Source organism: Neolamprologus brichardi, chromosome 3 (assembly GCF_056152115.1).
Source record: "Neolamprologus brichardi isolate AB-2024 chromosome 3, ASM5615211v1, whole genome shotgun sequence".
NCBI classification, from domain to species: domain Eukaryota; kingdom Metazoa; phylum Chordata; class Actinopteri; order Cichliformes; family Cichlidae; genus Neolamprologus; species Neolamprologus brichardi.
The window spans coordinates 21,868,915-21,891,265 of NC_142106.1; the positions used below are offsets into that span (position 1 = coordinate 21,868,915).

The 22,351-nt window shown below is 42.4% G+C and overlaps 1 long non-coding RNA gene across 1 annotated transcript; it reads left to right on the plus strand.

The window, feature by feature from the left end:
• The first annotated feature begins 11,415 nt into the window (after positions 1-11,415).
• On the plus strand, positions 11,416-12,591 carry LOC118456096 (uncharacterized). The gene is made up of 3 exons (XR_015717085.1): positions 11,416-11,678; positions 11,784-11,905; positions 12,047-12,591. It is a non-coding gene; the product is annotated as an uncharacterized LOC118456096 (long non-coding RNA).
• The last annotated feature ends 9,760 nt before the right edge of the window (positions 12,592-22,351 follow it).

A 22,351-nucleotide genomic window follows, 5' to 3' on the forward strand; every position in this document is an offset into this window, starting at 1 on the left:
GTTGGGAAAGAAATGACACCCACCTCTCCCACAGGGGAATTGTAGAAAAGGGGAGAGGCAAAAGGGGTACACTGTATTTATAGGGTTGCACCAAAGAAGAAGAAGAAAAGAATGAGGAGGGGCTCTAACTGATAATGAACATAACTACAGGCTTGGAGGTCCTAAAAGTCAGGTATGAAAGGAACAGTTTGGGGGTTTAGGACACATTTTGTGTAATTATAACAATGTGACTTATGACCCTATTACATTCACCCCCCAAGAATTACACAAAATACTAAAGAGTACACCAAAAAAATAAATAAATAAATAAATTGTATAAACCCACAATAACAGATACAGTGGCCTCAAACAAATTCACATCACATATACAATGAATTAGATCAGCAACATAGCTTCCTCCAAGGAGGATAAGAGACCTGAGACCTGCTCGGCGCCTAGCAAGATCCCAGGACACACTATAGACAAAATGAGGTGCCATTTACACCACACAAAACAGGCCATAATATCTATGGGCATCACCATCAGACTGCACTGACTGACAAAATACAGTCAACTCTGTGCTTATATTATTCTTTTCCAAAAACAATAGCAATGGAAAACATACAGAAATAAACAAATTCACACATCGATAACCGCTGCTTGAACAGGTTCAACACCAAGGAGTGTTTCAAGTTGAGCCATTGATTCAATCAAGCGACGAACTGGTTTAATGATTCTACCAAAACGTGTGGTAAGTCCTTGATCCACGTCCACATTTTTGGGTTCAAGAGAATGGAAACTGTGGGACGGGAAAGCAGCAGAGGAGTCTGGGGAGGCTCCATCACCAGCCAGCCCACCAAGATCAGGAACACCCATTATGGGAGAGGTCTCATGAACGCCATCTTCGACCGGGTCAGCGGCGGATTGCTGATGGATCCATGATAGTGTGCGGTCATCACACTCGCCAATGCTGGAGACAGAATCCACAGTACGGGTGGCAGGAGGTACAGCTCCTGTGCCCCCAAAAGATGTCACAGACCCATCCAGGTCAGACTCAGGGGGGCCACTGACAACGCTCACAGCAGGATGTGCAGCATCGTCATTCAATGCTGTGTCCAAGGGCAAAAAGTTAACTTGAAGGAGCAGGTTGCGATGCACCACACGCTCATGACCTTCTTTGTCTCTGATACGGCAGATGTGAAGAGCAGGATCCAAGTCGACTACCGTGTACACAACGGGTTCCCATTTGTCAGAGAGCTTCCTTTTTCCTCTGACTCCCTTGTTCGCCAACAACACCTGGTCCCCTAGTGAAAGAGGCAGACCCTTCACCTTTCTGTTGTACTGGTCAGACTGGTGTCTCTGCTCCATTGTGCTGTGTTCCTGGGCTTGGAGCATGGCAGAGCGCAGGTCATCCATCAGTGACTTGACATAGGTATCATAGTCACAAATGGTGTCATCATGAAGGACATCCCGAAACATGAGGTCAACTGGCAACCTTGGCACCCTCCCAAACATCAGGTAGAATGGCGCAAAGCCGGTGGTCTCGTGTGCTGTACAGTTATACACAAACGTCATGGACTGTATCATTTGTGGCCATTTCTGCTTAGATCTGGGGGGGAGGGACCGTAACATGTTTCCAAGGGTGCGATTAAATCTCTCCGTGGTACCATTACCCATGGGGTGGTATGGTGAAGTGTGAGATTTGGCAACGCCACCCAAAACCAGAAGCTCTGCAAGCAGCTCACTCTCAAAACTAGCTCCCTGGTCAGAGTGAATGCGCTGAGGGAAGCCATACACACAGAAGAATCCATCCCAGAGCTTTTTAGCAACTCTCTTAGCGGTCTGATCCGGGCATTGGAATGCATGTGCTAATTTTGTGAAGTGGTCAGTAATCACAAGGACATCCACAGACTTGTTGTTGCTGTCCTCAGCTGACCAGAAGTCAATGCACACAAGTTCCAGTGGAGCACAGGTCTTAATGCTTTCCAACGGGGCCCTAGCTGCTGGCTCTGGGGTCTTGCTGAGAACACACCTGCGGCAACTTCTCACATGATCGCGCACATCCTTCTCCATATCATACCAGAAGAAACGCTGACGAGCCAAGGAGAGTGTGCGAGGTTGACCTTGATGACCAGCATTGTCGTGTATGCCAGACAGCACCACTTGTTTTAGGGAGTCAGGTACCACAAACTGGAATCTCTTGTGTTTGGTCAGTGGGTCCCTCACAACTCTGTAGAGGACACCATTGAGGAATGTGAGCTTATCCCATTGTTTCAGGAGCCGCAACGTATGTTGGTTCTCATGACAGCGCTCACGTCTGGAGGGTCTGCGCTTACGCGCAACATAGCGGGCCACTCTGGAGATCACAGGATCCCCAGTTTGATGAGACAGGAGATCAGCATGGGACAGCGCATGAGAGACATCACAGTCAGGTGGACTAATGGAGGTCAGGTGACCAGCAAGGGATGTTGCACGCTGGCGAGAAGCAGACTCCCACTCACAGAGGGAAGACATGAGAGAAGACACGTCATCAGTTGACAGAGACACATCAAGCACAGCAGAGGGTGGAGCACTGCGTATCGATTGAGGTTGACAGGTCAAACGGAAGGCATCTTGGACACTAGCATCTTTCACATCACTGACTTGCTCTAACAGCTCAAAGTAGGGCTCCGACAGGAGGCGCTGGGCCAAAGGCCTCACAAACGGTTCCCTGCTCAGGGTGTCTGCCACGATGTTCAGCTTTCCAGGAACATATTTGATCTCAAAGCAGTATGGTGCAAGCTTAGAGACCCAACGCTGTTCACAGGCATCCAGCTTTGGCTTAGTCAGAATGTATGTGAGAGGATTGTTATCAGTCCAGACAGTGAACCGGTGACCCTTGAGCCAGTGGCTGAACTTATCGCACACAGCCCACTTCAGAGCCAAAAATTCAAGCCGGTGTGCTGGGTATTTGGCCTGACTGCGGCTGAGAGACTTACTAGCAAAGGCTATAGGTCTTGCTCTCTCCTCACCAGCTGGCACCTGGGATAAGACAGCACCCAGCCCATCCATGGAAGCGTCAGTTGAAAGGATGAATGGCCTCTCAAAATCAGGATGTGCCAGCACCGCACAGCTGAGGAGTGCCCCTTTGAGTCCCTCAAATGCCTTCTCGCAAGCAGGAGTCCAGTCTTGAGGGGTGAGCTTGCGAAAGGTTCCCGGTTTCCGACTCCCATGGCAGCCTTTAGTCCTCTTCTGACCGGCAGTCAGAGCAAAGAGCGGCTTCGCAATACGAGAGCACCCTGGAATGAAATGCTGGTAAAACATCACCATGCCAAGGAAGGATCTCACTTTCCTCTGAGAAGGGGTGCAACCGTCACCATCCATAAGGTCAGTCTTCTGAAAACTGGCGATAACCCTCACTTTATCCTGATCAACTGAGACACCACCAGCATCCACGACATGACCCAAAAACCTCACAGAGCGTCTGAGAAAGTGACATTTTTTCTGCGCCAGCTTCAGATTGCTGGTCCTCAGGCGAGAGAAAACAATCTCAAGACGTTTTAGGGCCTCCTCTTCTGAAGGTGCAAACACCAGCAGGTCATCAAGATAACACAGGAGGCTGGAAAAGTTCAAGTCACCAAAGATGCTGAGCATCATCCGCATGAAAGATGCTGGGCTGTTGCATAGACCCTGGGGAAGTCTGTTGTACTCATACAGGCCAAGAGGTGTAGTGAAAGCTGTGTACCGTCTGTCAGACTCATGGAGGGGAACGTTGTAGAACCCGGATGTGAGGTCCATGGTGCTGAAGAAAGCATTCCCACCAAGGGCAGCAAGACAGTCAGCCTGATGGGGCAGTGGGTGAGCATCCTTAATGGTTTTGGCATTGAGCCAGCGGAAGTCAGTGCATATCCTCAAGTCACCTGACTTCTTCCAAACCATTACCAGTGGCGAGGCGTATTCGCTGGTGGACTTACTGATGATGCCTTTCATCTCCATGTCTGACAGCACCTCTCGCAACTTATGATAGTGAGCCGGTGGTACTCTGCGATAGGGAAGCCTGAAAGGGCGGTCGTCAGTGAGGTGGATACGATGGACAAAGTCTTTCACCTCACCACAGTCCAGTTTGTCTCTAGAGAACACATCTTGGTAAGTCAACACAAGCTCCACCAATTTCCTCTTCCACCCATCTGACACTTCACAGCCTTCAATGTCAATATCAGCCAACCCAGCGTCTTTGAGTAGCTGTGCAGAGTCAGGCACAGAGTCTGATGAGGGGGGAAAACTGGTATGCTGGTCAGTCAGAGTCTCGCAGAGACCTTGAGTGATGGGCAGGTCCTCCACAGCAATACAAGGAAAGACATCCGCAATCTTAGCATTGCGACGAAGTGTCACAGGGCTCTCTGTTGGGTTAAGGACCTTCATAGGGACCCAACGATCTCCCCACATGGGTGTTATAATGCGCCCCACCATTATGTTCTTTGGAGTGGAACGGGCTGACGTGGGTTCCACAACGACAGTACTTCCTGGAGACACAAGGGCAGAAGGTGGCAGCTTTCCCCAAACTACATATTCTTTTTGTGGCAGGAGAGTGACACTCTTCCGCAACCTGACCGTACCTACTTTATCTGGCAACACAGGAGCAGACCACCGTGAGATACAGCTCAGCAACTGCAGGAAGTCTTCACAATCAGTGCCAGTGTAATCGGAGTTAATAAGCTCCCAGTACTTTGTATCTGCCTTCATTTTCTGAATGATGGGCCGGATCACATTGCTCCCCACGATGAGTTCATCTTTTTGCCCAGGAACCACAAATGTTGGCACAAGAAACCTAGTCCCATATACTTCAATGTCCAAATCATAGATGCATTTCGGTTGTGTGAGAAGGCCACCGCAACCAACCAGCACCACATTTTCAGGGGCATGCTGCGGAATCAGAGCAACACCAGCGGCTCTTAGCTTGCTATCAGCCTCTTCACTTAGTGCGCATGACATACTTCCTGAATCAAGCATGCCTGTCAGGGAACACCGGCCACTGACCGACACTGGAGTGTAAAACAACTCACTAGCCCTGCCAACTCTTTGTGAACCCATAATAACAGTCTTCTCATCAGAGAGGCTACTACAGCAGTTAACATATATGGCTTCTGGGTCTGTTGCATTTCTGAGGGTTTCATCAACACTGCCCATGCTACCCCTCTCGTTACATGGGCTGGCTAGTTTAAAGCAGCATTGGTGGGAGGAGGGGATGAAATACTTGGTTTCTGGTGCAACTGTGGGCATTCACGCCTCATGTGTCCAGGGTCAAAGCAGCTGTGGCATAGCTTGTACAGCCTACAATGCACATGGGTTGTGTGTTCATGTGAGCCACACACTCTGCACGAAGCACGGTGAGCACTGCGGTGCCCATGGGAATGACCTGTGGGTTGTGGGAACCTAGGACCAGTGGCTAGTGATGCAGTGCACATGGACAGAACCTTGTCAAACAGTGCTACCATCTGTTGAACAACTGGCTCAGCTGGAGGAGGGCCGGAAACTGGCAAAGATGGGGGCATGACATGAGGAGTCAAAGGAGGACAAGCAGAGGGCTGCTGCACACTTACCATGCCATCAGAAGAGAGGGGCTGACATGTGGCTGCAGAGGAAACAGAGGGCATAGGGTACGAAGCTGGCTCATGTGTTACTGGGACTGCTTGAGCACCGCTGGAGTGGGGCTGGCTTTTAACAGCAACAGGGCTCTGATGTGGGATGGACAGACATGCTGTATTATGAGACAAAACACTAGACTGTCTCATTTTCCTCACATAGTTGTCCAGACGGCTCTGAACCTCAGCTGCAGTCCACTCCTCAGGGGCCTTCAGTTGAAAAGACAACGCAAGACTGTGGTCAGGACAGTGATTAATGAACATCGAAACAACCTCACTACTGGGGTCCTCTACCAGCTTGCCGCGCCTGCGGAGACACTCATCAGCAGCGTCAATAGACTTGTTCAACCGGATCCAGTAATCCATGGCGTTCTCACCTGGACGTGGCACAGTACTGTAGAAATCTTTCATGGGCAGGCTGGAATATGTCAAGTCGCTGAAGTTAGACCTCAGTATGTCAAACACAGCAGTAATAAGATCATTCCGATTCAACTCAGGGCGGCAACGAAGTGACACCTTGACCACATCTCTGGCTTTGCCAGTCAGTCTAGACATTAATATGGCAAACATTTCTTCATCTGTGTCACAGCTGATTCTATGCAGATAACATCTCATCATGTCCTCCCATTCACCGATGGGAAATAGATCTGTGTTGTCACCCTTGAAGTATGGTGGAGCTTTGGTGTCTGACTGAACAATAACCTTCAGCTGGGACTGGTCATTGCAGCTCGAGGGCACATTCTGAGGAGACTGTGGCTGGGTGGGGGCTGGCTGGTGCATAGAGTTAAGAGAGGACGTGATATTTTCCCCAATTTGCTTTGCTAAGTCAGTAATCAAGCTGCTCAACATGTCACTAGTGACAGCCTGGGTGTGTGTTTGGCGTTCGCAAGCAGCTGGTGTGGAGCTAGCTGCTGGCATTAATGGTGAGTGCATCACTGACTGGTCTACAGTGTGGGCACCAATACCGGGGACTACTGGCCTACCCCTCCCAAAACACTTTGGAGCAATCTGATGACCCCTCCCCAAACCAAAAGTCATATTACTCCCCGCAGAGAACAGATCAGGCATAGCGTTATCCACAGTTTCCTCACCTAACATGTTGGTCCAAGTGAGATATCGCTATTTAACGGCAAAAAAAAAAAAAAATGAGCCTAACCCCCACACACAATTATGCAAAACTTCACAAAACAATGAAATGTGGGGAGAGAAAAAAACATCAAAGAATCAAAACACCATAGAAAATAAAATAAAATGGTTTTTTTTTCTCAATTAAAACAGGCTGTAAAAGCCAATATCAATAGAAAAAAAATAAATTACAATCCGTGCCTGTATAATTTGAGGCAACAATATGAAACAGTGACAGAAATGATCACCTACGTATTTGCCCTTTAAGTTCACACGTGACAGAGATGCCTGCAAGCCATATTGCAGGGCATCGATCTCACAAAAGCGATATAAAAACCTGTGAGTCAAAGCGCAGGGCACAGGACCCTGGCACGCAGCTGCGGAGAGGAGGCGGGAAAACAGCGGCAGCAGAAGGAGGAGGGGTGGATCGCGGATTGGCGATGTGACGGGTCAGCGGCACCAAGTGTAACCGGTGTGATTCTGCGTTGTGTCTGATCTCTGATAACAAAGGTAAAAGAAAGAAAGGCCTCCAAGTAAATAATTTGCCCACTCCAGCTCCTCTCCCACAGGGGAATTGTAGAAAAGGGGCCGGCATTTATTTTTACATTGAACATAAAGTATGGATTTACACGTAACGTATTTGACATAAGATAAAACAAAAACAACAACACAAAATCCAACATACCTGATAACAAAGGTAAAAGAAAGAAAGGCCTCCAAGTAAATAATTTGCCCACTCCAGCTCCTATGACCAAATACAAACAGTGGGGAAGAGGGTTAGCTCAACCCACCACAACTTCCAAGCTAGCATTTATGGCGCCTAAAACACATTTATAATACACACATAGTACACACTTATAACATCTAACAAAAACAGGCTTAATAATGACAATAATTGAACTAAAATCACAATCAGAAACATCCAGGTGGCTAAATATGCATTATATGAGCGTTTTACAGTGTTGGGAAAGAAATGACACCCACCTCTCCCACAGGGGAATTGTAGAAAAGGGGAGAGGCAAAAGGGGTACACTGTATTTATAGGGTTGCACCAAAGAAGAAGAAGAAAAGAATGAGGAGGGGCTCTAACTGATAATGAACATAACTACAGGCTTGGAGGTCCTAAAAGTCAGGTATGAAAGGAACAGTTTGGGGGTTTAGGACACATTTTGTGTAATTATAACAATGTGACTTATGACCCTGTTACATGAGGTCTGTTTAAAGTAGACTAAAAATGAACTGCAGGTTCCTGAGAGGTGGACTGTGAGCACAGAAACACATGTTCATACATAGCAAAAGTACATTAATTTTAAATAGATTTGTTACTCTGATGTCTGTCTCTCTCTGTTAGTCCTCTGACAGACTGGTGACCTGTCCAGGTTCGCTCTACCTATGACTACTGGGACAGGCTCTAGCCTCTGTAAAAGAAATTTTCTGTTATTCTCATTTAAAGTATTTAAGTGCTTATGCATATGCTTAGTTGTGACACTGTTATAGACTGTTCAGTGAAAGTTTCTATAACTAGATGAACTTACTTCAGCAGTTTGAGAAAACAACTCCCTTTACAGGTGCTGATAAGGCCAAGGGCACAAAACAGCATAACCATTGATCTGTTAGGTTTCATAGCGAGACACGTGAAGTGTGGTAGGATCAGAACTTCCTCCCTCTTCCTTGGAATGCATAAAGGAGTAGGAGCACCACTTCTGTGGCAGCGCTGACATGACTGAACTGTGATGTTTGATGTGTGTTGGCTCTCCTGTGCACAGTAATAAATAGCTTGATCACAGCTCTTTCTGTGTTGCAGACTTTATTTTAAAAATTCCACGACACCCCCCACCCTCCCACTGTGAACCTGAATTGAATATTCAGAAGACATTTGTTTAAATAGTTCTAGAAATCTGAGCTGTTGGTGTGTCCTTGGATTGTGTGGTAATAATATTAGAGCTAGCAATCTTCCTTACTGAATCTCTACTATGAGTCATGTTACCTGAAATTCTATGTTTACCTGTCAGCCTGGACAAATGTGCTGTGTGAAGGAAATTAAATTAAATCAGATCTGAACTGCGTACATTTAAGGAACCTGTTCATATTTAATTGAAATATGAACCAGTGTTTTTTTATTGCTGATTCCAAGAGAGTCTTTGTGGAAATCCTGTTTGGATTTTTGTTATTTTAATTCTCTTTTCTGTTTTCCAGAACAGTTCTCCACAGTCACTGTCCACATGGGTCAGTGGGACCAAGAGGCACTCTGCTAATGTGTGGACTCTGCCCAGCAACATCCAGCAAGACTTAGACAGCGTTTTCTATCTCCCAGCTGGAGTTTTTTGTTTGTCTGTGACTGGAGAGTCAGATTTTTGTTGAGCTTCACACTTGCAGAGGTAAGTCAGTTTGCAGAGATCCCTCCCACCCTGGCTTTTATGTGCTAGATTTCTTATCTGAAACAGTAATATTTCAGTGACTGCTGCTTATACCACAGGTTAATTCACTCTACTGATCCCTGATAGGAGAATCATCAATTTTGCCAACAAAGATGCCTGGTGGATGTTTGTTTACAGTCTGATGTTGGGACATCATGCTCTGCATCTTCAAAGTTTACCTCCTCATTATTATTCATACCCAGTAATGTGAAGTATGCTTATATCTACTATAACTGAACCAACATGGTGCTCTTCATTTATGGAGGCTGTTGAGTCTGAATGTTGGATGTTGTGTATCTCGTGTTCTCTGGGCTTTGTTGTCCTCAGTCTTTTTGCAGGATCAGAAAACCAAACCAGGAGGCGCGTAAATGTTTCTTCTCCATGATGTTTCTTCAAATGTTTCTTCTGGATGATGATATGACTGTGACATGGGATGCCACCTTTGGTCTTGTGATGAAGCAAAGCTCAGGAAGAAGTGTGATTAAATGGTACCCACATGTTGAGAAGGATGTACAGGGGCACCTGCAGCCAAATCCAAGCCGCCTCAGGTTAGTTGTATTTGCTATAGGACTGAGACAGCTGAGGCATCAAATGTTTGATTAAACGGATGAAAAAGAGAAGTTTCTTCCCTATAATTATCACTTCTTAAAATCTGTAGCAACTTCAAGTCTGTCAGCATGCTGAGCATGCTCAGAATGTGACAATATATTTTTGTTCAATATTTAATTTCTTTCAGTTGCAATTGTTAAATGAAAATAAAAATATATTCTTATAATTTAGCAAACTAATTTATCAAAATATATATATATATACATATATCTGTATTAGTTTTAATACATTAATTTGACACCTGTATTGAAAATACTATATTGTATTGGTACAGAATCAGTATGGTATCATTGTTTGTCTGTTCACTGATTGTTGAAACTAAGAGCTAGTTTGATCTGTTTAGATCTAAAGTATCCAAAGTTGAGCTCTAATGTTTCTTCACCCTTGTGTGTGTGATATCTGATTTCCTACATGCTGGCAGAGCGGCAGTTTGTGCTCACAGATGGTGACGGTGTGGAGAGACGGTGGTGTTTCCTCAGAAGAACTAGCAGAGTCACAAAGGACACCAGTCCATCTCACCACCTTGACTTGCTGACTGATGATCGTCTGCACTGCACAGAGGAAATCAACTGACCGAGGTTTGTCCAGTGACGTGTTATGAAATGTATGTTTGTTTTATGCTTACAGATATGTTTTTCTTGACAGAGGCTCTGCAGAGGTTAGACAAAGCAGAGAAAACATGTGCTTTACATTTTACTGTGATTTATTGAGATATTTGTTGCCTGATGTTCAGCAGGAATGGAGACATAGAATCAAAGGGAGATGTTTTTGCTGTTTTTGTAATGATGTAAGTAAATCTTGAATATTATATATTTGCTTGGTTATATTAGGAGTGTTTCTGAGTGAGGGAGAGAGGAGTCATCATCCAGGTAAAGTGACGTGGATCAGTGGATACACTTGTCTCCCCTTTAATTCAATTCAATTCAATTTTATTTATATAGCGCCAAATCACAACAAAAGTCGCCTCAAGGCGCTTCATAGATACAGAGAAAAACCCAACAATCATATGACCCCCTATGAGCAAGCACTTTGGCGACAGTGGGAAGGAAAAACTCCCTTTTAACAGGAAGAAACCTCCGGCAGAACCAGGCTCAGGGAGGGGCGGCCATCTGCTGCGACCTGTTGGGGTGAGAGAAGGAAGACAGGATGAAAGACATGCTGTGGAAGAGAGACAGAGGTTAATAACAGATACGATTCAATACAGAGAGGTCTGTTAACACATAGTGAGTGAGAAAGGTGACTGGAAAGGAAAAACTCAATGCATCATGGGAATCCCCCGGCAGCCTACATCTATTGCAGCATAACTAAGGGAGGATTCAGGGTCACCTGGTCCAGCCCTAACTATATGCCTTAGCAAAAAGGAAAGTTTTAAGCCTAATCTTAAAAGTAGAGATAGTGTCTGTCTCCCGAATCCAAACTGGAAGCTGGTTCCACAGAAGAGGGGCCTGAAAACTGAAGGCTCTCCCTCCCATTCTACTTTTAAATACTCTAGGAACAACAAGTAGGCCTGCAGAGCGGGAGCGAAGTGCTCTAATAGGGTGATATGGTACTACAAGGTCATTAAGATAAGATGGGGCCTGATTATTTAAGACCTTGTATGTGAGGAGCAGGATTTTGAATTCAATTCTGGATTTAACAGGAAGCCAATGAAGGGAAGCCAAAACAGGAGAAATATGCTCTCTCTTTCTAGTCCCTGTCAGTACTCTTGCTGCAGCATTTTGGATTAACTGAAGGCTTTTCAGTGAGTTTTTTGGACATCCTGATAATAATGAATTGCAGTAGTCCAGCCTGGAAGTAATAAATGCATGAACTAGTTTTTCAGCGTCACTCTGAGACAGGATATTTCTAATTTTAGAGATGTTGCGCAAATGGAAGAACGCAGTCTTACATATTTGTTTAAAGGAGACAATCCAAGTCATCCTTAAATGTTAGTGCTTTCAAATACACAAACATTTTTAAAGGACAAAAATGAACATCCAACTTTGACTGTGATACAAAATAAATCTTTGCATGTGTGTTTTCAAACTCTCAGATGGGCAGTATATCAGTCTTGGACTGTCTAACCGGCCGGAGCAGCATTGAATGATCACCACACATGAGCATGTTCCTGCAACATTCAGCATCTGATCTGTCATCTGTGTGCTTCTGCTTTTGGTAAGTAGAGTTACCCAACTACAGTAACTCTAAACACATGCCATCCATTTCTAAGGCCTGGTTACTTCCTGTCAGTTACTTTAGAAACCATGTGGTCACCTGACCTAACACTGTTTCTTCTTCTTCCCCTTAATGTTGAAGTGTCAAATGTCAACCAGCTGGAGAGGAAACTACACCAGTGTACTGAGATGTTTCAGCAACACGCGCCAGACGCTGTTCCTTCATGGTGACATCACCAGAGACAGCCCCGCCCACCTCAGGACCTCGCCATTGATCATGATGATTATAATGATGACAGCGAGCGGAACTAAGACTGTAAAAATCCACGACCAGAATGTTTAGATTCTTTCTAATTATTATTATTATTATTATTAATGAATACTGAGTTTTTGTCTCTCTTTCTTTTTTTTTTACCTCATTTGTTACTAACAAAGTTCACCAAACTCACACAGTTTACATTCTGTATGTTTCCATCAAGGTTTATTTTCTTAGAAATCATAGTTTTTCTCCTTTTCTCTTTTGTAATTGATGATAATTCAGTGAATATACTGCGCTGCTTCCTTTTATTGCGTCACACATTGCTTTAAGTTTTTCAGAGTCCAGTTATTTTTTACTGCTGTTTGAATTCTCTGTATGTTTGACCCTGTAGACTGTTTGATGGACTGCTTGTCTTCCTGTTTGTAACCGCCGCCTGTTTGTGACTAAAGATTTGGATTTCTGACTTTAACACAGCCTCTGCGTGTCCTCCCTTTGTGTCCTCTTCCTCTGTGAATGTGTTGCATGTGTCACAGATTCATTTTATTAACAGCTTTCCCACAGTGAGTTGCATCAGCATTCATTCACAGCACATTTCAGAAGGATTCAGATTAATACAGTGATCTTATAGTCAGAATTATCCTGACAGAGTGCCACTGTAAATTATCTTTCATCAGGTAAATTTTAAAGTTCAGTATTTCAAAGCAGGAGTTATGAAGAATCATATTGGCATTAGGACTGTAACAATATGTACTTACAAACTTAAAGTTTTTTAATTATGTTAGAATATTGGAAGACAATCAACTTTTAGTGTTTTCTGCATATTAATTATTCTGAAATAGAGACGGTGACTCTAACTGTACAGAAGCACTAAACAACTGACAATCTAACAGACATCATTGGCCCGAGCCGTCATGCACAGTGAGTCTGATCCTTTGCTGTGAGAGTATGACAAGCATGTTTCTGGTCAGTTTGGAAGAAATAATATCACAATGTTGATCTTTTTTTTCAATATTCCTTCTCTTTTACAACAAACTGTGATCAAAGCTACTTATGTTCACAGCATGTAATAATACTGACTGTCCAGGGCATTGTGGTCTGTTGAGCTAGGGTTAGGGTTAGGGTTAGCAATTCAGACATATGTAATCAATATTAAACGTCTCTGACGTGGGCCACTGTCCGCAGTGTTGGGAAATCCATACGAGGCTGGAACGAGTCAAGGTAGGTGAGCATCCACGAGAAGACACAGCAGATGCATCCTACTAATACTGACAGGACCAGGAGACTCCAGAAACCAAGCATCTTCTCTTCAGTGCCATCCTCTCCTGTCACCCTCTCTGCCCGCAGCTCTTTGAGTATGGGGTAGATAAGGGCACAGAGAAACCCTTATTACTAATTTGTATTATCATTCAATTTTCATGAAATATTCATATTCAGTATCGGTCCTTTTATATTATAACCACGTATCCACCCGGGCTCATGGTGGGGCAGGGCTCTGTCCTGGGATGCTTAAGTACAAGGTAATGTACACCTGGCCAGGTATCCAGTCTGTCAGAATTGTTTTCAATATTTGGTTCAAAAACATGAGTGACAACAAAAATCCAACTAGGATTCTTGCATATGATGAATGAAGTCTGTCTTTGACTGTATTGTCCAGCTGATCTATAAAACCCCCAGCAGGTGAACCTTATTCATGACATAACATTAAACAGCAACAGTCTAAATAAAGTGCATTCTAAACTCCTCTTCAATAAATTGTATGCAAAGAGTCATTCAGGACTGTAAAACGTGAACTACAGAACCCAGAGTCTTCATCATTAAATCTCTGGTTGCTTCATTTTTCTATCCTATATCAGATACTTTAAAGGTTAGATTAGGTAAAGTTGCATTCTCATGGTGAGGCAAAGTACTTTATGTGTGTGTGTGCGTGTCATGAACGGCTATAAAAGGCCTATAATTAAAGAACAAAGCGGGGTTTGAGTTCGAGTTACGGCAGACTGTCACTACTTGTAAATGGAACGCAGCCTTCCTACGGCGGACAGCTAATAACAGGAATCGGACGCGGTCCACCCAAGTCCACAGCAACCACCATAGCAACCGCCTAGCATGAACTTAAAAACATATTCTGTCTTCATAACTATCAAAAACGTGAAATGATTTGCAGTGTGAAAGTGTTACAGCTGCAGAAAGCTATGGCGGCATCTTTGGAAGCTGTTTACATAGCTAATAATATACGATGTAACTATGGAGACAGTCAGTCACGTGAGCTAGCGGCGCACGTTTACTACAGTGAATAAGGTGATTGCGTGCACAGCGTCCACTCGCTGCAGAGGGTAAAGACATTACTTCAATATTGTTTTATATTGATATATATTTGCCTTCTGTTGACCATCACCTCAGGTTCACCATTACAGTTTCAGCCTACAGATGTACACTGTCTAAATATGAACACATTCAATAACTCATGTCTCAGAAATAAGCACAGCTGTTCATGTTTGTCATTAGAGTTTTATTTGTAAGAAAATTATGAACTTCATATTGTGCATCAAATAAAAGAACATTTCACAACTCTGAGTCAACAGAAACAGGTAACAGAAATGTCTCTAATGCAGACATGTACAGTGTAGTGTAAGCATTAAAAGATCATAAAGGAAACACTAACATTTATGTGAAACTAATTGTAATAAAAAATGAGCAGGTGCTTTATAGATTTAAAAGAAAGAATCTGAAAACAACACTTTTTTGGTCTAAGTGATTAAAGTAGAAAACAGAACTGATGTTCAAGAACAAACCGTAGCTGCACTAATATTACACATCTCGATCGTTGTAGTGAACAGACATGTTGCTTTTAAAACCACATGCAGTGTGTGACCATGACTGTTCACTGAGACCATGAACGCCACTTCGCTGAAGCATTCTTCTTCTTCTTGCCATTAAATTGGAAGCAGAAGGAGCACGAGCTGATTTGATCTACTGAAAGGAAAAAGCAGAACATCTGAGCTGAAACCAGTCAGCTGAAACCATTAAGACAGGACAATCATTCAATGCAGTGTCTCAGGTGGCTTAGCCTGTTACAACTGTTGATACAAGCTAAATACGGTTAACACACAGTGTCAGGGAATTCCAGTGTGGGAACTAGTGGCTTTAGGTTTGTAGTCATTTTACTTTCATCCATTCATTCATTTAATTCAGGAGGAAGAAATGCCAGGTTGGTGCAGGCTGGTTACATGCATTTGGTCCCATGCTGTCTTTAACTAAATGACTTGGTTCATTTTATGGCTGGGCTGTATGTGGGGTTATATCATGTTATTTGGGCAGGAGTACCTGTCCCCTGTTAGACTTAGAAAGTTTCTCCATAAGTAGAGTTTCTAACACTTCTAGCACATCTGTGGCTAACAGCTTTTTGGTGGCTCTTTTTACCCCACACTGGCTGTGAGTGTGTAAATAGCCCCACTAGTTCTTTTGGGTTGCAGTTAACTTGGGAGGAAGGGGTGGGTCTGCCATGACTAGATGAATAACAATTATCTGGGATACATAAATTTCATAATGCATGCATATATCTCTATCAATTAAACCTTGCCTGAGGGCTGCCATTTTTTACATTCAGTTATTTCTTTGTTGAATCTAAATAATGAATGTGTTACAGTTAAAGTGAAACACTGGTCAGTGTAAATGGCTCATAGGGACACAGAAACCTTTAAATTAAACCTGATATCTAGTGTCAAACAATATCAAAGCTGTAAAAGATGTTTACAGTCAGAATTTATAAAACTATGATTGTAAATAAATTCAAACAAGTGAGCTTTTCTCTTTGTGCTGAATATCAACACTGTGATTTCTTAGACTGCTAAAGCTTTACTTTAGCACAACCAGTTGTAGAAGCCGTCACTCCAAATGTCTTTTGATAACAAGAAAAAATACCTTTTCAGTACACGGCCTGAAGTTCTTCTCCGACATCTTCTGCCATCAGCTTTGTCTGCTGGTTTGAAGACAATAAACCACAAAAAAGATGATTTAGTCACTTTGTCTGAGTCATGCAGCTCGAATGTGTCGTGTAACGATGTTGAATAGCCGTCGTTATCCCTCTGCTGTGTCAGTAGGATTGTACTGTACAGCATCTCATTGATATGTGAGGAATGCTAATGTAACACGATAACAGACTTACATCATTAAAATATAAAGGGCAGGAGATATTTAGATATTTTTATATTTATATTACATTTTATAGCTGACAGATATTACTAAATAGATAGAATTTACTAAATAGCTGGATGAACATAAAAAATATGTCCATAATCACAAATGACCATGAGAGCCAGTAGAATTAATTCAACTGGACACTCAAAAGACGTCCTTAAATGCTCTTTAAGAGGCAGAACAGATGAACAAACAGTTAATCGCTTACTTGAGATGAAATCTGCTCAGCTACTTTGAAAACAGCTTCTAACTGGTTCCTCCTTTAACAGGATGACTGCTCAGGGGTAAGGCCATCATGTAGTCCAGCAACCTTTATGGTTCTGCTTTGATTCACCAGGAACTATTAGGGAAACCTTCCAGCGCCTCCTGTGAAAGACACAGGGATAAACACAAACATTTATTAACATGTTCCACAGTCTTCCAGTTTGATTTTCTCATCCTGTGGACAACAACGTACAGGGATGCAGGTTTATTGTTAACTTTTGTAAGGTTTATTTAGTGAACATATCCAGCTGCAGCCCCACTGTGATCCTGAACTGGATAAGCACTTAAGAAAATGTGTCAATAAATGGACATACATCAACTTACTATATTTATCCAAACAGACTGGACCAATAATGCTTCACTCAGTTAGAGACTTTAACAGACTCTTCTATGTAAGAATGTCTCGTGCTGATATACCAGCAAACTTGACAACAAAGGTTTTTCAGACTGCATGTAGCTGTCCTCTATGTCAGCTCACACATTTACATTAATGTCACACTTATTTCTGCTTTCCCATTTTATAATTATTACTTACATTTTGATTAGATACCTTGAGTTTGTAAATGATCAGATTACATAATTGGAATACAATGTATCCAATTCAGGGTTGTGGGAGGATGAAGCCTATCCCAGCTGATACAGGACAAAGACAGGACAGGCTGCCAGTTTATTGCAGGGCTAACACAATATGTGTAACATAAAATCCACTTAAATGTTTGATATTTCTTATAATAATCATAATTGTGACTATTATTTAAATGTTTCTTTATAAATACATTTTGATTTTTTTATAACCCCTAAAATATAAACCTGAGCTGTTTCAGATTCTGACCTCTGACCTCAATGACCTGGCTGTGTCCTCACTGCAGCTCCCTCTTGGAAGTACGTCTGCTTCTTGTCTTCCCCCAGTGATGACCGCCTGGGCTTGATATCACGTGCTGTAACTGAGGAACAAAAAAGAACAAACACTTGCCTTCATTTAAGAAGTACATTCATACAGAGGTAATCTATGGAAACACACTAGTTCACCCTTTGGGAGGAATCAGTTCCTGTGAAACATTTCTGTAAATGAACATCATGTGGAGAATGAATGAAATGAGTTCTTCAGGTGACTCAGCAGTCCCACACTGACAAATGAAATCTAGTTAAACTATTAAGCATATTTGCTCTTCTGAAATCTGTGTTAAACAACAACAAACATAAATTAGTAACAAAAATACAGCTGAGTAGAGGCTTTACAAACCACCAGCAGCCATAATGCTAAATTTTAATCTTCAAATGTTTCTGAGCTGTCTTCAACCTGCTTTTAACACATTAAAGTCCCAATAAATAAAGTCAATGCAGCCTGACTCAATCCTAAATGTTCAGCACACAGAGACACAGAGGTACTGTTTAAAGTTTAGTGTTAACCTGAGTCACTGATCATTTACAGTAATACAGAGTCTGGCAGTCTTTGCATGATGTCCACGGCACTGTAAGTTTCTAGCTGACTCTCAGGTGTGACAGGTGTGCCAGCAGGAAAGAGTAATAATAACCTGCATCCTGAGGTTTGTCATGCAGGATTAAAGGAGCCAGGCTTTGTTCACCCAGCTAGGATTGTATTTTACACTGACCCTGGGTCAGTATAAGTATCATACAGTTTAAACGAAGCACTGAAACTTGCACATATTTATTACAGATGTACTGAAGCTAATCGAGATATTTGCTGTCAATCTGTGGCTACGATTAAACACTTTACTGGAAACTTTATTAACTAGTAACTTCATCAGTCATGACAGAAGCTAATATTTCTGTGCTAACATCGTTTAAACAGTAACAGCTTTACTACAATATAAGCTAACGTTTACACCGTAACTTTAAGCTAGCACCATAAAGACGGTAAAACACGTAATAATATCTACAAATGTATCTTAAAGTTGTTATATTAGCACTCGGTGTATTACTAACATAACCACATTAACATTACTGACACTCGCTGACATTTAATAGTCATTCTATAAATGCTGTCCGTTTAAACGGCCTTACCTGTAAACACTGCTGTATCCACCAGATTCCAGCCAGAGTGGATTCTGGAGTCTTCCCACGCTCCTGTTAGTGATCCTCCATCTGGATGGATGAGAACAACCTTCTGAACAATCTAGCAGGAGATGGCCCATATCTATGGGACTGATTTCTGCTAATAACGCCCATTGTATGGACTGATAACAGCCGAAGCGGGTGAATAAAGTCACCCAGTTGCTAGCTGTGCCATTACCCAGCATACATCACTCCCCCCATAAATGCAATAAACGATACAAAAGTATCGTTCTACCTGTTTTTCAGGTAGTTGTTTACATTATATAATTTATTGTGTTCAGTATACGTCACTACAATGTGATTTCGGAAATATATAAATATACGGACAACAGGCTCTTCCGCGGCAATCTCTTGTCGTCAATAAACGACATTTAGGGAGCTCTATAGTTTTCAGTGAGAGGACCCTGCACGTCAATTCTCGCCGCGAGGGGGGTACCCTGCGCGTCAATAAGTGAAGCAGAGGGAGCCTGACCATGCGTCACACATTTGACGAGTTGGGAGTGAGAACGTGTTGACTAAAACATGACACACATCACACTGTAGTGGGTGTTCACAACCAAACCTGACAGATCCTGGAATTATATATTGTTTTTCTTTTGTGAAGAGATAACTGATCAAAAAAATCAGACTTGAACAGACTCGGGACTGATGACTCTGCTCTGTACCCGTGTGAGGTGAACACTCATCATGGCTTCAACTCTGCCAGCTTTAAACTTAGTATCACTAATAAGTTGATTTTTTTTATCCTTTTATCTGTTACACCCACTGTGTAGATAGTTCTTTTTAAAACAAATCTTATTTATTTATTAATTTATTTATTGACCTTTACAGATTGTTTTGACGAAGTGCAAACAGGCCGGATTAGCACTGGGATTATCAGAAGCTCTCCTGACGATACACAGCCTTATGTTGAATACCTCAGAGAGACACCCAATAACAGTCGCAGGACTCCTTCTGGAGGATGAACTTTCTATTAAGATGAGTTAAATGAGCTTCAACCATTAAACCCCTTAACAAACTCTTCAACATCTGTTTAAGTGTCAGGAAGCAATTTAGGAAATAAAACCCTGAAAAACCATTTTTCAAATGAAATTATGTTCATATTGCTCTGGGTTTAACTTTTTAAGTGTGTCCCCTCCAAATGCAAATGGCAGGTCGACTGGACCAGCGCAGATATGCTGCAGGACCGGATGCACTGTCTACGCTGGCTCACTGTCACCCCATACCCACCCCTGCCGCTTGTCATGCGTTTCTATGCTGTGTTAAGATTCATGTGCTTTTTTGTGCTGAGGTGTTTTTTCTGTTCTCAAACTGTTCTCTCATTAGGAGTTTATTCTGGGTGGAGCTTTTTTCCTCCTCCTCTCAACTCATGTTGTGTATTATCATTCTTATTCTTATCACCCTACCTCTCGGATCTGTCTCCCCAATGTGATGTTGTTTAGAGTGTGTTTCGTCGGAGGGTTCCTTTGTTAGTGCGCATGTGCCAACCAGCATGCTGCCTGCTGTAACCCATAATTTTCTTTGTGATTAATAAAGTATTTCTGATTCTTTTACTTGGTGATCCAAAGCCTGGCAAATGAAGCATCTAGCCGCTAGCCGGGATAGATAACTCGACCATTGTACGGGCCCAGGGAGATGGAGTTTGGGATTTGGATGAAATGTCCATCCTCATCCCTCCGCAGATGAAATTTAAACTTCCGTACCCCATACCACAGGTTTAATAAGTGGATGTAGCACAATATCTTTTCAATTATAATTCAATGTCTTTATTAGGAATTCTTTGTGTCCAAAACTTGACCACGAGTGTTGTCATTTTAATTTGAAGAGATGGGTCTATAGTCCAGTCTTTCCATGTTAGGTGGCCAGAGTTTGAAAGGACAATTTCCACGAAACATCGAAGCGGGGCTTCCTGGAAAAACCACAGCTCAATGGCTCTTCTGTTTGGCAGGGAGATGAAAGAGTAAATGTTGTGAGGATTCACCCAAGAGGACTGAAATAGCAACTCCTCCGCAATGTAATCTGTTGTAGGGGATGGACCATATGGTGTTGCAATTCCTGCTGATCAATGATTGGTCAAAAGTCTAGAGTGAAAGATGGGGAAAGATGGGGATTTCTGATTTGTCAAAAATGTGCAATGAAGGACACTTTTGTTTTTCATTCAGTCTTTTTTTCTTTATCAGGTGATGTTTCCAGCTCCTTTATCCCACCTAATGCCTCGACTGCTGTCTGTGGTTCAGCATGATCCCAGTGTGTTATTTATTTATTTTGAGTGTTTTACAGTGAGACAACAGTAAGCATTATCAGTGTATATACAATATACACTGATAATGTATATTCTAGTTTTTACTAAAACATTGATGAGGATTTTCCTTTGCCTCTTTTGAACCAAAAGAGGTTGGAAAATCCCCTGAAATGAACCGAAATTGAGAATTGGTTTCTTTTCTTCTGTGTTATTATGATGTGTAAAGACTAGCCATAAGGAGTATTTTAGGTTGTCCCAATGAGACGATGTAATTGTTTTACTTTTATACTGGTAAACTCTGAAGGATTATTCAAACCATGACACTGTCATTTAAAGACAGGCAAGAAATTAGACATACCCTGAACTCTTGACCCCTACATGGAGAGATATTGTTGCATTTTGCTGCCATGTTAGGGTCCACTTGTCAAAGGGAAAAGAGTCGTAAAGTCAGTGCTGTGAGAGATAATCTTTGTCCTGTCAATAAGTATTTGAAGAGGGGTCACTGAATAGTTGATTATGAAAATGGTGTGATCATATACCATGGCTTTCACAGTCACCAGATCTCAACCAAGACTTTCTGGGGGGAATTTGACTGACATAACAGATAGATAATCAATTCCAGGAAACACTGAAGCTGTTGGGGAGGCATGTGTTGTACAAATACTTCAAAAACGTGTCTTTGCCACCTGCCTGTACACATTGCTTCTTTGGTTCTGGTCTGTTATGTAATTCTACATAGTTGTGTCTTCTGGGCCTGTTGGCAGAGAATGCTATTTTTGTGTAACTTAATAAAAAAAACATATCAAACGTGTTTCTCTTTCTATATATTGGTTGTATTTATTTATATTTGTATGTTTTGTCAGTGCCCTTAGGACTATTGTGATGCTGATTCAAAGAAGGTCAGTAAGTCTAAGGCCGATTAAAGCCCAACTTAGGCATTCATTAAGTGAATCCACAACTCACTGACAACACAGGACACTTTATTAAAGTGGATGGAACAGAAATACACAAAACAACACTGCGGGACAGTCAATCAGTGAACTTGATTATGAATGCAATGCGAGGGGCTTTACAAAATCAACTGTGTACAAAAAGTCAAAAGTGCCTGTCAGCTATGTCTTTGTGAACAAAAGACTTAACTCTTCCACTCACTTTTGCTGTTAGGAAATGAATCTGAAGGGTTGCTTGATGGACTCCTAAATGTACATCTCATGTAAAAGAAGACATAAAAGAAAACAGGAGCGGCTAAAACTACCGCCATCTACTAGCCTTTGGCGGAAATGAGGAACAGCATGACTGTGACTGCGGGTGGAGTAGCTCTGGTTGTCCCCATAGCATTTTACTGTACACTGAATAAATACACTTGTAGATTTCTCAGAAATAAAATGACATGTGAAGAACAGCTTATAGCG